We start from the raw sequence: 16,946 nt of genomic DNA, 5'->3' as shown, positions 1-16,946 counted from the left end.
AGGCTACAGAGTAAATTTAGGGGTAGGGATGGGGACTGCAGAGAAAAGAAGGGGATAATCCTCCTCTGGGATCCACTGGAAAAAGCTATTCCCCTCAATAGACATAATTGGATACCACCCAATGAGTGTAACTGCAAATAGAAATATATAATTTATAATAGAAGTTATATGCCATTGTGTTTAATGTATGAAAGTGGGTTGGATCCAAACTAAGGCTGTGATCCTGAAACCAGTGGAAATAAGCTCCACTGAACACAGCTAGACTTATTTCTGAGTTCATAAATAAAATTGGGTTGAAGTCCAACCTTAAATGGACTGTAATACTATTATTAAGTATTTTCACAAAAATTTTCTCATAAAAAACTAGTCCAAAAATCACAATGAGTGGAGTCATCATAAAGTGCTTTTTCAAACATTTTACACCCTATTGCACAGGAAGATAATAGTCATTTGTATACTTATAATTAGGAAAGTTCATCTGCATCTTTTGGATGCTTCTGGACCCTATATTCTTATGCTGTTGATTGTTAATGTGCATCCTATCATATGGAGATGCCAAAAGTAATTGAAAATTGACTGAGTGCCTTGCTACTTCAGTTTATCTACTGGAAATATATAAAGCTAATATTTTATGTGAATGTCCTGAAGCATGGTCTCTTAAGGGATTGTATTGATTGAAGGAGAAGATTTTTTATTGTTTATTGTAGCTTCTTGGGATCCTAGAAAAAAACACAATGCAGAATTTATGTAAAGTCATATTCCGAGACATCAAATATACCATATGTGGGGTTTTCTGCTGAAGAATACATACAACACACGTGTAGGACGATCACATATACAGTTTGGCAAATGGTTCTGAAACAATTGTCTGTTCTTGTCAAAATATCTTGATAGAACCTGTGTTCTGAAGCTGAAATAGTAATCTTCCACAGGAAAGGTGAGAGGCTATTTAAAAAAAATTAATTATGCCATTGTTGCATATAACACAGGCCTTAGAAACAATCTTTTTCAGGGAATATTCATGCACAGTTTTAGTGTGTTTGACAGTGACTTTACCTGATATTAGCAAAACCCATGTTGGTGACATTCCAGTTGTTTCATGTTTGTAGCGTACTTCGTATCTATAGTGTATTCAGCAGGGTTCTTATACCAAATGGAAGGTCTCTGTGAACAAGTATTCCCACAGTTTTGATTTCAGAAGTATAGCAGGTAGTACCAATAAATATGAATGTATCTTTTCCTATCAGAGCCCTGAAACTGATAGGAACTGCTGGTTGGAACTGCTCATTTGAGCCAAGTAAATGTGATCTGCTCTTGACTTTCCCCCCCCGCCCCTTATTAATAAACAGAATACATAATTTCTTGTCAACTACTATAAAATCAGGTCAGCAAATATCTTGTAAATAGTAACAAAAGTGGTTGTTCCAGCTTCATCTGTGTCCTGCCTGTGTCTTTCACTATCCCTAAAATGATTCTCAGTTGAACCTATGGCACAGTGCTCTTCAGTTTATTTTTGACTGCCAAAGCATTAGCACTTTTTTCTTTGAGCTGATTGTCCTGCTTTATTGGAATTCTTTATTTTCCCTTCTGATTTTTAATTTATGCTTTTTAGTTGTTTTCAAAACCCATCAGAGTTGCTCCCCCTTTCAGGAAACCTTGTTCTCCCATTACAGGCTTCCAGCCTTCAGCCTCATTTCCTGAGTGCCAGCATTGTAGAAACAAACTCTCCCCAACCCTTGTGGGTATAAACAATGCATTTTTTCCCATTGGTAAAGGCCAAACAATAGACAATAATTTATGAGCCTCTATCTGGAAACAAGCTTTAAAGGTGGCAGACAAGAGTTTTCTTGGTATGATATGACACCTTTTGCAAGATTCTTCTCTCCTCCTAGATACAAATGTTGCAACTGAGTTTCAGCCCAGCATGGATGAAAGGTTGAGACCCTTGCCCAAAGATTGCTGTATTCTCCTTAGTCAGTCAAGACTGCATCTGCTAAGGCCACTTAATCTCAGATTTTGTGTATAGCCATTGAACCACAGAACTCCAGTGGAGCTCATATTGATCTCTCTGAACCGGCATTTAATCCATCACACTATCTTCATCCAGGCAATCCATTCAAAGGTGGGACAGACCCTAGTTTCTGGACATGCCTTCCTTTTGAATTGGAATAGATTCCTCTTTTACATGTTTTTGCCCATTTCTGTGCTGAATAGAAACCTAACAAAGATCACAAAGGATTTGACCTGTTCTGTACCCATGTTGTTCCATTTAGCTCATCAGAAATAGGTCAAACTTCTGAACCATCCTGACCTCTTTGCATCTACCATGAACTAATCTTTTACTTATACTCAATTTCTTCCACTTTACATCTTGGAGGATTTGATTCCAGAATCACTCTCAGAGCAGTAGAGCAATTTATATTGGCTTCTAAGAAGTTAAATAGGTAAATAGATATATTTTGAAATCTTCACATGTGGACAGCAGTTAACCTCATGCAATATCTAGTCCATCATGTTTTGGCCTTATGTTGGAAACTAGGAGATTTGGTTTCTTTTGAATAAAGATATATGTTACAGCTGCCCTTTTTTCCTTTACTTGGTGGTACTTCTTTTTTAACTTGCTAGTAAACCATTTCATAAGAGGCTAGGGCATCTCTAGCCTTAGGTATCTCCACCATTTCTGGACTGGAGCATCTTCTTTGCTTTCTTTATGTTAATGTCAACACTCTTGGTTAGCTCATGGCTGCTGTCCTGATTCACCTCCTTTTGTGACAGGTAGCCTTTCTGATAGCAGTAACTTCAGCTCACTAAGCTGAAGTACTCTATGCCTTACAAAGAGATCACTGCTTATTTTTCAAAGGGACAAATTGTCCTTCACCCAGGTATTAGAAACATTCCTTCATTCTTTGGAGGTCCATTAATTTTTATCCGAATCATATGATATTGTTTCCCCAGGATCAATGTTTTTTGCCTGGTTTCCAAACCTATGAAGGGAAGGCAAACAGCTTTGTTGCCTTCTCATTACTCCACAAAAAAATCATGACAACACTGACAGTCATTCTCTTCTGCCCCCACTTTCAACCAGCACTTTAGACTGGCCTCAGTTCCCATAGAGCTGCAATCTTTGAAAAAGCCCTCTTCTCTTCTGTCATCTTATGGCAACCAGACCCTCCTCCAAAAAAGCTTGGTAGATATGTGAATCAGAGAGAGCATGATGAAGACGAACTGACCAATTGCCTGTAATTGCAATTACTTAAGTAGTCATTTATTTATTTGCAGGAGTTATTTGCAGAAGTTATATGGCCGCCTATCTCATACAATAACTCTAGGCGGCTCAGTTTACATTGTTTCAAGTAAGCAATGTGCTATCTGTTCCAGTAGAACATTTGAAGTTGCGAGTGTTCCTTAGCATCTGTGCTGCCCCAAGGTTTGGACAGTGTGAAGCAACCCCAAAAATAAAGCACAGTTGTTCTGCCTTTGTCCTCTGCTTTGAAGATCTAAAGCCACCATGAGACAAGATCCAAGTGCAAACAATTTCAACAGTGATAAGTGCATGAATAGTTTTTTCATCAAAATAGACAGTTACCCTTATTAAAATGCATCTGTTTAGTTAACTTTATTTCAGGACCCTTTTTTTAAGGGAAAAGTTAAATAATCTTTTATTCTAAAATGAAATATCAAGGAGGCATGTTGGCAAGCCAAATATGACCCATGAAGTAGAACTTGGGAGAATATTGCCATACCTTAACGATGGCTGATCATATGCTGATCATTCGGATGTTCTCTTTGTTTTGTTTCTGTCTCGCCAACATGGCTGCTACTTTTGTCAGTAACACCTGCTTAAGATTAACTGATATGTGTTCACAGATCCCAACCATTTGACAAATGGGTGTTCTCTTGTATTAGGGTTCAGTGCTTTGAGTGAGATGAAATGTGTCAAATGAGTTGAAAATTATGACTTAAAGGCAACGGAGAAGAAAAGCCTGTGAACTCCACTGACAAAAGAGGATGCAGAAGCGATTTACAGCGTATTAATTCCAAATGCCTCTTCATCTTCTCTGTTCCTCAAAGACTGTCTAAAATTTATTAATATAATTATTGCCTCAGCTGACAGCCTTGCAGATTAAAGAGATGTAGATACAAAAGCTGTATAAACACATTTGGCTAAGTAACAAATCAAACATGCTTTCAGAAGGCAGAGAATTCACGTGCTGTTGTCAGATGTTTTAATAAATACTTATTTCAAGCAAATGTGGTAACAAGGCATGGCTTGTGCCAACAAAGTCTTGCACTTTGTTTAGAGAAGAAAATACGTGGACTGCTTTAATAAACAGGGTGATGTGTGGGTGTGTTTGTTTATATTTAACGGTTTAGTCATGATACATGAGCATGAGAAACAATTTTAAATATCTAATGTTTTAAAGTGTTATTCTGTAAGTCAGAGGAAATTGAAATCTTTATAACATGCAACTCTTTTTGGCAAGTAGGAGAAATATCTTTCAAGGCCAAGATTTTTATTTTTAAATACAGTACCTGGTAGCTTTGAGGACTTTACGTCAAACTTTTCCCCCTATTCTGATTAAGCAATCAGGTTGCCAATTTGTAAACCTAGAAACCTTGAAACCTAGAAGTAGTTTATTTCTGTAGTACTTTTTAAATTTTAATATTTAAAAACACAACAAGAATCCTGCTAGATTAGACTAAACATTCATTGATTCCAGCTTCCAGTGATTCATTTGAGAAGCAGAATAGAAAGACAACAGTTCTTTTCCTGTTTGGGGAGTTAACATGTGCTATCAAAACTGTTTTGCCTGTGGGAGTTCTGATTTGTTATAATGGTTGTGACAAGCCCAAATTCTATAATGTGCCCAGCCCCCTTTCACCATACAGGTGGTCACATACTAGATCTGGTTTTTGCCTCAGGCAGTTGCAATGAGATCTGAAGGTGAAGGACATTCCCATCAGACTTCTGTGATCATCAGATCACACTCTGGTTGCTTTTTGGCTTGCTGGTATATCCCCCCCGCCCACCCAGAGGTTGAACCTATTCCACTGGTCTGCCCTGAGCAACTAATGGATCTTGATGGGTTTCAAAGGAAGCCTGTGTTTATGATAATCTGGTATGCAGTTCAACTGAGGCCTTGAATTTACATATGACTGGGAATCTTGGATTGGATTGCTCCTATGTGGTCTCTCCATGTTTGTCAGTCCTTGAGGGGTTTCGTGGTTTTCCAAGGAGGTACTTAGGGTGATGTTGGAAAGGACAAAGAGTGAGCACTGTAAGAGTTTACATTGTAGATTGCATTGTAGTTATCAGATGTCGAGAGTAAGGAAAGTGACCTTGATGGAGAAAGTAAAGATCTATTACTAAAGCAACAAGAAGAGAAACATTGCTTAAGTCCAAACAATGAAGGAAGAATGTGAAAATGTCTCAGACAGGGACCCCCCTAATTCACATGAGTATAAGAGAGGAAAGAGGTAAAGTGTAATCAGACTTGCAAGGTTCTGTTATTATGGCCTATCTGAATAAAAGTAGCTTTAGTCTAAATGTGGAATTGATTTCTTGGTCTGATCTAAATCTTGCAGTTGGCATCAGAGTTGCAAAACATACTTACTTTTCAAACTATTGCCTCTGTAGAGAGCCAGCCAGCAGACCTGTTTAAAGTGACACATCTCTACTGGGGAAGGAATAGGCACAAGAACATCTACAGGGTCTCTGTGAGAAATATTCTAGGCATCTGATGGATAAAGTCTCTTGGACCTACCAAGTTAGTCTGTGACTGGACAGGTCCAGTTGAATTGAGTGAGGTATGATTTTGACTTGCTATCTGGGAGGTGCTTGATCCTTTGACTCCTGAAGAAGTGAATAGTGTCCTTGGGACTGTTAATCTACCTACCTCCTTGTTAGATCCATGCTGTTCCTGGTTGATTAATGACCCCAGGGAGGTGACAATGGTGGATTTATCCCTGAGTGAGGTGGTGGTTCTGCCTGTCTTGCAATAGACGATAGTGTACCTCTTCTTCAAGAAGCCATTGCTGGGTCAAATGGTTCTTGACAGTTTTTGCCTGTTTCCAACCTTCCTTCTTTTGGACAAATTGTTGAAAAAGTGGTCAGGTTGCAGCTTTAGAGGGCTCTGGATGAAATTGATTATCTGGGCCTGATTCATTCAAGTTCCACAGTGGGGCATAGTTTGGAGACAACTTTGATCACACTTGATGACCCCTGGTGAAGCTGGGATAGTAGTGGAACAAGCTCTTCTTGATTTTTCAACAGCTTTCAATACCATTGATCATGGTTTTCTTCTGGACCAACTATGGAGCTTGGGCATGGGAAACACAGTGTTGTGGGTGGAGACTGGGCATGAGAAACACAGTGTTGAGATGGTTTTCCTCCTTCCTCCATGGCTGGTTCCAATTGGTGTTAATAGGAGGAGAGGTTGAGCCAAATGCCTTTAGTTTATGGGGTACCTCATGGCTTAATGCTCTTGCCCCTCTTATTTAACATTTGCATGAGCTGCTAGGTGAGGTCATTTGTCAACATGGAATCTAGTATCAGGTGTGCATTCTTTTAAAAATTATTCTAAACATGTCTGCAGTCCATTAAAAATTATTTGCAGTTAAGGCCAATTGAGGTCATTAGGTAAAGTTCCCTTCCTTTGTAATGTATTAATCAAGTGTGTAAAACTCTTAAGAACATGAATGTCTTTGGGATGGGGAGGAGGCAAGGAAGAGCAATGTCAACAGGTGTGTAATAAACTTCAGTCAGGCCTTGTCATGCAGTTCAATAATCATAGCATTTATGTAGTGAAGTTATTGTATGTATGCTGTCATTTTGACGTCATCACAGTTTGTAATACATCCCACTATCTAAAATATTAATAGCATTTGGGAAAGAAAATCATGATCAGAAAATCATCCTTGTTTTTGTTTTTGTTTTTGTTTTTGTCCATGGTTTTCATTGGCAGGAATTGGGCCTGTAATCCCCAGACAACTGGCTGGGACTTGCCATAACATATCATTGGAAATTCTTGACCATGTGCTGCCATTAAATACAGAGATTGTACAAATAGTAATTAGAGATGGAATTATTTCACTTCTGTAATGCAGACTCTGAATAAAGGGGAAAGATTCTTCTGAAGCCTTTCTGTTTACATTGGTAACTGGTTCAACTGTAGAATAATTTCAACTTGTTGGTGTCTACAGGTATCTGAGCCAACTGTTGAATATTATATTTTGAATGTTGAAAATGTTGCATAGAATTTATAATATATTAGTATTTGATGGATTGCAAGAATGCTAGGCAATAAAAATATGCACATTAATAAACATTCAAGTATAATCACAGGATGCCTAGAAAGTGCATGCTTTGAAGAATACACGTTTGTAAATAGTTTATTTAGGTATGCCACCATATCTATGACCATTGTATTGCTTCTTCTGTTTTATAGAGCTGGTCAAACTGTTTATGTTCTGCAGTTACAACTAAGAGACTGCAGTGTATGACTTGGTATAAATTCATACCTAAAGCATACTTATATGGTCTTGAGGGAGGTTGTCACAAGTAGGCCAGTTAATTTTTAAGTGGCCCTGGTTTCCTAAATAGATTCCTTTTACATTCTTTGATCTTCTATAAGGTATTATCTTGTACCCATAATCTGCTCCTATTGAGATTACTGAGGAATGTTAGCAATTTGGTGACAGATTATTGGAGATGGTTGTTTAGATTTTCACCTTTTCTTTGAAAGATGTTGTTGAGCCATTGATACTATTAAAGAGTGTCCTTGCTTAGATATACAGTATTATCCTTTGGTATGTTTCCTGTAGAAGGAGCTCAGCAAATTTAAAGAGTTTGGCACAGCCTAGTCTTTAAAGAGAGAGGAAGCTTATTAGATAGATGTCTGTTTGCTAAATCCCAACAACCTTTTAAAAGTATTGTGGGGATTTGGAAAGGATTGGCTTCTAAGAAGTGAATGTACTACTGATTCCCAGAGCTTTTTACATTCCCTTGAGCTTCATTTTGTGCCTGTGCCTAACTTTTTTTTTTCTGTCTACCATTTTTTTTCTGTTGCTTGTTGGCTGTGCATTGGAAATTTTCAAGCCTGTGAGAACTTTCTGCAGAGTGAAAATGAGTTTTAATATTCAACATTTAATCATTTGATTTGTATCCCACTTATTTTCGTACAAGTCCAAGTAGCATGCATAATGCTCTCATTTCTTATGTACCCCTCAACAATCCTATGAGGTTGGTTGGGTTGAGAGAGAGCCTAAAGTCTCAGTCATAAACATCACTGTCTCCTGGTTTCTAGTCCAGCACCCTAACCATTACACCAAACTGGCTCTCCCGTTAAACCAAATTGACTCTCAAAAAGTTTACCAACTTTTTATGATTTATATTTTTATGCAATTTATACTACCAAACCATATTTTCAGAAATTTACATCAAAAGTTCCAATATAACCTTCAGTATAAACCATCATTCTATCCAAATGGGTCTCTGTTATAAAAGAAATTCTTTCAAGGGTCTTGTACTCATAAAAGTCTGTCCTGTGCCTTCCCATTAAGATATTTCCAACTGTGCTGGAACCTAATACACATATTTCCCCCTGTCCCAGTGTTGTCACTGTAGGCAATAGAAATGAGAACTTAAGGCCTATATCTTCGGAAATTAGTAAAGAAAAAAAATGTATAGGAAATGGGATAGCGTACAGCTTTTATTAAGAACTCTTAGAATGCCTTATGATAGTTATTCAAATTTTGCAATTGGCCAAGTCAGGTAATTCAAGATATGACATAGAAGATTGTAACATATCAGTTACTCTCAGTGGACTCATCCAAGGACATTTACTTTTAATTCTAATTCTAGCCTTTCCGAAATTTGACAAAAATAAGAAATTAAGTAGATGACTTCCAGTTTCCAATTTTATTCAGGTCCTAAGAAAGCTTATTGGAAAAAATGAAAAAGAAAAATACAGAACTTCATCACCATAATTTTGCAACACCTAGCTGACCTTGACTGATCTCAGAAGCTAAACATTGTCCCTGGATAATACTTTGATAAGGGGCTGCCTGGGGATTCCAGGGTTTTGGCTAGACTGAAAATTGGGGAGAAAATCTCAGAAGTCAGCAGTGGTGAAACACTTCCATAATGCTACCAAGGAAATTGCATGGGTCCAGTTACCAGATGTGAAGCTCAGCTTCAGGGCATCTTTACCTTTATTTACATTAATAAAATGGAGGGAGGGGAGTGTTACATTTCTTGTTAGAAAATCAAAAGCAAGACAGGACTTATAACATGTGACATTAATGATGGATTTGCAGCCTTCTCCTGGCAATCATAAAGAACAATCATTCTTTAAAAAAAAAAAAAGTTTGGAAGAAGATGATGAAAAAAGATAATTGGAGTTGAGATACTGTTGGTAATGAACTTTGAGTAGCTAATAGCCTTAGTCTGAACTCACTTTAAAGAAATGCTGAGGTGCATGAGTGTTCATTGCTGCATCCTGATAGAATGTTAAGTAATTCAGATAAAGTTTGCAGTGACAATTGCATATCCCCCACCATGTAGAAATTGTATGTTTTGATTTCATTGCTCCAAAAGTTAACCTTTCATTTCAATTTATTCCTTACTATATAAGAAAGAAGAAATGAGAGTAAAATTTTCTTAAATAAAATTCTAACGTAAAAAAAGGAAATAAAAATGAAATAAAGAAAAATTCTTAAAACACCAGATTGAAAGTAAGCAACTGTTATTTGTTTTTTAGATTGTTAAATGCATTTAAAAATAGGATTGTTACCAGTTAAATATATTACAATGAATAATTCTAGGTATCCTTATTTGGAGGTCTGTGATATCATTGTGTTCTGTGAAACTTATTCCTTCATAAATAAGTATAGGATTGCAGTCTTATTTAATAATGGGGGATTTAGTCAGTTAATTGATTAGTCAATTTCATTTGCTCTTGATTGAAAGCATTTATTGAAGGAAGAAAGATGAGGAATTCATATATATGGCCGTTCACGTGTGTGTGTGTGTGTCCATGTTTGTGTGTCTATGTGTCAGAGACAACATGCTGATGCAAATGCCACAGTTTAGGTACTTGTGTCAGAAATGCTGGCACAAGTACACAGTCATGGCATTTGTGTGATTGTGTGCATGTCATCATTTTGGTGTCATCACCTATGGTTGTAGGAGCTGTGTTCATGTAGGCTTAACCTTAGGAAAAGCATATTAGAAAGGATTCATTGCAGAAATGGGCAGCCTGTGGCACCTGAAGCCCTTAAATTCATACTTCTGAAAATTCCAGACCCCATTCCCTACTTTACTCTGAATGTGTGAAGCCTAAATTTTCACTGATATTATCTCACATTCTTTACATGCAAAAGCTTTACTCCTACCATCTTTAGTTAAATGTATCAGGAGATGTGAAAGGCTTCTGCATGAGTTGCTACTTGTCAAAACATACAGTACTAGATGATAAATTGATCCGGTTTAGATGCAGTACTAAATAATAGCATACAAGTCTGCTTTTACCTTCTTGCTCTGTGCAATGGAGATGGAAGGCATCTGCTTCCATTTTAAACTCAATTCAGATTGTTGTTCTGTATAAACTGGGAGAAATTATGATTGGTTAAAATAATCCAGATGCATAGTCAAAATGCATTTGGGCCTTGCATTCTGGGCCAATAGATTTACAGATGAAATTTAAGGTGTGATTTTAACTTATACTAGACAACCCTGTGACCCGTTGGGTCATTCTGCGAGAGAAAGGTAGTGCCATCTGATATGACCAGAATGAACATTAAATTTTAGGCTGACCATATTTTTTTTACCCCAATGCTGAACGGTCCCATGATCATATAAGAAGAGTATACAGGTATCAACTTAAAGCTGCAATATGGACTGGAAAATTAAGCGGTGCAGTCATTAAGAGGTATCACATGACCACATCCAATTTTACAACCGTTTTTGCTGCAGTCGTTAAGCAAATCACCGTGGTTGTTAAGCAAGACATCACATGACTGCGACTTGCAACCTTCCCTGTCAGAAGCCAGCTTGGAAGGTCACAGATGGTGATCACGTGACCGCACAATGCTGCAACCATCACAAATGAGTGACGATTGCCAAACACCCGAATAGCAATCATATGATGGGGATGCTACAATGGTCATAAGTGTGAGGACCTGTCATAAGTCACTTTTTTCAGCTCCATTGGAACTTCAAACAGTCGCTAAACCATAAGTCGTAAGTCGAGGACTACCTGTATATCATAAATAGAAAAATAATTGTAGTGGCAAACAAACTTCAATAATAGGTCAGTATTTACTTACCTAAACAGATAAACAGAATGATCATGGATGGATAAAAAAGCAATGAGAGTGGGAGCGACTTCCTGCCGGCTTCCCCATTGATTTTGCTTGTGAGAAGTTGGCAGGGAGTGTTGGAAATCATGATCACATGACTGCGGGGACACTGTAATGGCCACAACTTTGTGAATAAAACTGGTCTGAACATCATGAACATTTCAATTCCACAGAGTAATGAGTGCCAGATTTTTAGGCATTCTTTAAGGTAGCGGATTTTAGGTACCTTGATTCATAAATTATTGCAATATAATGAACCATTTGGGCTAACTTGAGGGTACAAATAGACAAACACAATGAGAGTTTTAGTAATATATACATAGCTTTTATGGCTATGTATATACTATGAGATCAAGGTATCTCTTTCAGCTAGAATTCACCTGTCCAATACCAACATCTTGGGGGAGAGCACTTGTAATTCTCCACTACTATGAGACTAGAAGGGCTGAAGCTAGGGGAAGGTTCTTCTGTCATGGCCGCCATGTTGTAGAACATCCTTCTCCAAGAAATTACGTTCCAACACTTTTGGCCTTCCAGATGCAAGTTAAAACAGTTCTTCAGGAGGCTGTTTTCAAATGTTAATAATACCACAAATTTTTTTTTATCCAGCTGTGATGTTAAAGTTAAATTATTATGATTTTAATTGCTATGTTATACATGAACTACTGTAGTGCAGTGAACATTGCTTGTACATTGCTGAGGGTTGTATGAGTATGGAGGATAAAAATCCAATAAGAATAAATATATAAATTCATAAATAAATAAAGTGTAACAATTTTAACATTTTAACTTTGTTAGGCATTTTAACATTCAAACAACCCCCACTGGTGACAGACTCATCATTCTGGGGAACTTCAACACTAGGGTGGGGACAGATAACGACAACTGGGATGGAGTCCTTGGGATACATGGGGTGGGAAAACTAAATAGCAATGGCCTGCTGCTTCTGAGCAAATGTGCTGAGCGCAACCTGTGCATCACTAACATGATGTGCAGACTTGCAAACAAGTACAGTACTACCTGGATGCATCCCAGGTCCAAACACTGGCACCTACTTGATTATGTCATAGTATGTCAGCATGACCTTAAAGATGTCACCACAATCTGAGCCATGCGAGGTGCTGAGTGCTGGACAGATCACAGGCTGGTCCAGTTGGTCCTCAACTTGCATATAGCCCCTTTACATCGTAAGCAACCAAGGACTGTCAGAAAGTCATTCAACATTGGCAGACTGCAAAATCCAGGCCAAGTCAAATGCTTCCAAGATATACTTAATGAAAAACTCTCTGGCAATCTACTGCTTGTAGGAACCTGTTCTGAAAAGTAGACGCAGTTTAAAGATGTCACTACGCAGACTGCAACAACTGTACTCAGACTGAAAACCCAGGCGCATCAAAACTGGTTTGATGAAAACCACGAGACTGTTTCAAGAGCCATCCGCCAAGAACAAGGCCTGTGCAGACCGGCAGAATGATCCATCATTTGTCTCAAAAAAAGACAAGTTTAAGCACCTGCAGTGCAAAGTACAGATGGAACGGTGAGAAATGCAGGATGAATGTGGCAGGGAAAGGCTTAGCAGGTAGAACTCTTTGCAGACATGCATGCCATCAGAGAGTTTTTCAGCGCCATAAAGTCAGTTTATAGTCTTCTCAATCAGGATGCTCCCCCCTGCTGTCAATCTGATGGGTCGAGCCTGATCAAAGACCAGGAAGGACTGAAAAACCACTGGGATGAACACTTTTCCAACCTACTCAATAGGTCATCCACAGTTAATCATGATGTGTTACAGCAGATTCCTCAGCTGCCAGTCTTGCATGCCCTAGACCTGCCTCCCTCTACAGATGAGATCAAGAAAACAACCTCTCAGATGAACTCAAATAAAGCAACAGGACAGGATGGCATTCCTGCTGAAACCTACAAAGTACTAGACCCAAACTCCTTACAGGCGTTCCAAGACATCCTGGAAAACATTTGGTCCATAGAGGAGATACCTGATGACTTCTGTGATGCCCTCATTGTGCCTCTCCTCAAAAATAAGGGAAGCAAATCAGACTGCAGAAAGTACAGGGGTGTCTCACTCCTGTTCATTGCAGACAAGATCTTTGCCCGCATTCTCCTGAGCAGACTTGTCAGTGTCTCAGAAAGGAACCTACCTGAGGTGCAGTGTGTCTTTCGGCTAGAATGGAGTACAGCAGACATGATATTTGCCAAGAGGCAAGTCCAGGAGAAGTGCATCAAGCAGAACAAGCCTCTTTACTCTGTCTTCATTGACCTGACAAAAGCAATTGACACTATAAACAGATAGGCTCTCTGGATCATTCTGAGACATTATGGATGCCTGAGATAATTTGTGAAGTTGATTCAGCTATTCCATGACGGAATGACAGGACATGTTCTTTACAATGGTGATACTGTACATCAGCCGCATTTACCATTTCCAATGGGGTAAAACAGGATTGTGTGCTATCCCCAGTCTTGTTCCATCTGTCGTTCGCTTGCATGTTGTCACATGCTGTCCAGGGTTTGAAGGAGGGAGTGCACATCAGGTACAGATTTGAAGGCTCTCTCTTTGACTTTCGCTGCTTGAACACACAGACAAAGTGCCTCCAAACAGTCGTCCAAGAAACCCTCTTTGCTGATGACTGTGTGCTCCTGGCACACGATGATCTGCAGTTGATGCTGAACAGATTCTCAGATGCTGTTATACTGTTCAGCCTGAACAAGACTAAAGTACTTTACCAGCCCGTGCCAAATACCAACCACATAGAACCAAAAATGACTGTGGAAGACATCCAGCTGACAAATGTAAACAGCTTCAAATACTTGGAAAGCATCATCACAAGCAATGGGTCTTTGGCAAAAATTGACTCCAGGATCAGCAAGGCCAGCCAGACACTGGGGAGGCTGCATATTAGAGTGCTCAATCAACACAACATCCATATCTCCACAAAGCTGAAAGTCTACAGAGCTGTGGTTAACCCTTCTGTCCTATATGGATGTGAGTCCTGGACTCTGTACATCAAACAACTGGAGAAATTTCACATGTGCATTCTCTACTCTATCCTCGGCATTTGTTGGCTAGGCTGTGTCTCCAACCTGGAGATCTTGGATCATGCAGAGTCCACCAGCATTGAGTCCCTGATTATCAGAGCCCAGATGCAGTGGGTGGGACACGTCATCAGAATGAACGACCACCATATGCCTCGCCAGTTGCTCTATAATGTACTGGTCTGGGAAGAGACCCTGAGGTCAACCACACAAGTGCTACAAAGACACTGTCCAAGAAACCCTATGCCACTGTGACATCCAGCCAAGGGAACTAGAAGCTGTGGCTGTTGACAGAACCCACTGATGAGCCATGTGCTATGAAGCCTCCACTGACTTTGAAGGCAAGCGCCACCAAAAACTGGTAGAAAACTGTGAGAGGCATCACGGAATAACAGCCAGTTACTACAACAATGAACTTTCAGTACCCTTGTTGTGCTACCCTCTGCACTTCCAGACTGGGACTGCAGAGCCACCTCCGTGTCCAGAGATGAACTGCAGAACAGCATTTCTTCTTCAAATCCGAAGGACTACCATATATAGGAATGAACATTTTATGTTTGTACATTTCTGAAGGTTGTATGAGTATGGAGGATAAAAATCCAATAAGAATTAATTGTGATGGAATGTTGTTATGAAGGCCACGCTCAGGGAGATAAGCGTTTCCTTAGCCCCCAGCAGGAGCGTGGGAAGTTTAAGAAGATGAGACTGGCACCACCCTAAGGAGTTCACAGTGTTGTGGCTTGCTGGCTTGGGAACTTAGGTTCAGTTTGGAGAGATTTCTGTCTTGAGGTGGAAGCTAATAAATGCAACAGTATTTTCACTGTCTCGTGGAGTTCTTTGGGCTGAACCTGACAATAATATATAAATTCATAAATAAATGAAGTGTAACCATTTTAATGTGCTTGACGGGCACACTAAAGTTTTTGGCTGGTAATATATTCTTCACCAAACTAATAATCTTTGCCTTAATGGTACAAAATCTAAGCTCTGTTGGAGAAAATCTGTACTGTACAGAGTGGCTTTAAATAATCCTATTTGACTATATAACATATTGTGCGTAACTCATGCTGCGATTAATTTAATTTTATCTTTGAAAAGATTTGAAAAAATAATGCTTGGAGTATAAAATAAACAGGTCCCACCTGAACTGAAGTCTCCTTGATTATTAGTCATGGCCAGAAAGTATAAATTGCACAGGAAACTTTTTTAAATGTTTAGAATTCTGGCTCAGTAATATTGCTTCTCCCCTGCAATTGGAGTCCACTCTAGTCTAAATGGTTGTTATTCATCCTGCCTTCCATCCATGGGGACAGAGTATTTGTGAAAGAATCAATTATTCATTTGTTAGTCAGAAGAGTTTTACAAATTATACATTAGCAGATTGATTTCTCAGGTTTGCTGTTGAGGGACTGAACCTATAAGGTGAGATGATGATGAGCATCAAGGGAGAAGAAGTTGCCACACAGTTAAAAGAGGTTCTTTGGCCATGAATTTATCCCTAATTGAAGAGCTGACATAATCCATACTAAGTGTATTTATTTCAAGCATTTTACATTAGGTAATTGATTATCACAAAGGCTGTATTTTGCAAGTGGCAGATTTTCTTCAAATAAAGGATTTTGCAGAAAGTTTTTTTTTTATAAGGTACTTAACAGCCTTCTTCCTGCCAAAAAAAAACTCCACCATTTTTCCTGAACTTTTTTCCTCTTATTAAAGTTAAATTTTTGTTCTAATAGTGTCAGCTTGACATTATTGATTTGTTTTGAACAGTCAAACTTATATTGTCCAGAATTCCAAACAGGCCTGCATGAGAAATAACTTTGCAACTAATAGTAATTCAGTGGGGGACATTACTTTCTGCCTGACACAATTTCCCAGATATTCTCGAAGAATTTTTGTCTGTGGCTTAATCACCAGAAGCCATTTCAATTAATTTCCATTCATTACTATTAGGCCATATGTAATATGTGCTGTTATACAGTATATACCATACTTCAACAAAATCCTCATTTTCTAAATACTGCCTTTAGTTGGCTTGGGATCTGTCTATTCATATAAGTGGGAGTTCCTTCCATTTATCAGTAAGCTGTTCTTTTTTCATAGATTTGCTCTATGAGTGCTCCTGTGGTTTCAAAATTGCAAAAGCTTTTCCCTTCACTTTTTAGAATTAAAATGATCATCTGTTTGTTGGAGCTAACTTGCTATTTTATATCCTGCCTTTTTCTTATAGTACTACAGTAATAATGCAATAAAATATGGCCCAAAAGCCTGGCTATATCAGAATATTTTAACTACTCTCCTAAACTTTAAAAAAGAGAGAATTAACTGTGCTTCTTGCAAAGGGTGTTCCACAGTCTTGGCTTAGCTACTGGGAAGGCCTTATCCCATTGAAATGAGGCCAGAGATCACGGAGGAAATGATGTATGTAAAAGGAGGACAGACGATGTGGAGGGAAGATGATCTTTCAGATAGTTCTCAAACTATTCTTTTTTGTCGTCTGAACAGTTTTATGTTCCTCAGCAGGGCAACAAATGTAC

General features: G+C 38.6%; 1 protein-coding gene across 3 annotated transcripts in view; it reads left to right on the top strand.

Annotated features, from left to right (window-relative positions):
* VPS41 (VPS41 subunit of HOPS complex) overlaps positions 1 to 16,946 on the top strand; it is a 129,810-nt gene that overhangs the window by 28,129 nt on the left and 84,735 nt on the right. The gene's annotated exons all lie outside the window — the stretch shown is intronic.

Source organism: Python bivittatus, unplaced genomic scaffold, assembly GCF_059951505.1.
Source record: "Python bivittatus isolate LINGU-HERP-01145 unplaced genomic scaffold, Pbiv_v1 ctg000610_np1212, whole genome shotgun sequence".
NCBI classification, from domain to species: domain Eukaryota; kingdom Metazoa; phylum Chordata; class Lepidosauria; order Squamata; family Pythonidae; genus Python; species Python bivittatus.
The sequence above is the reverse complement of the archived record's forward strand: the minus strand, read 5'-3'. Positions and strand labels throughout refer to the sequence as shown.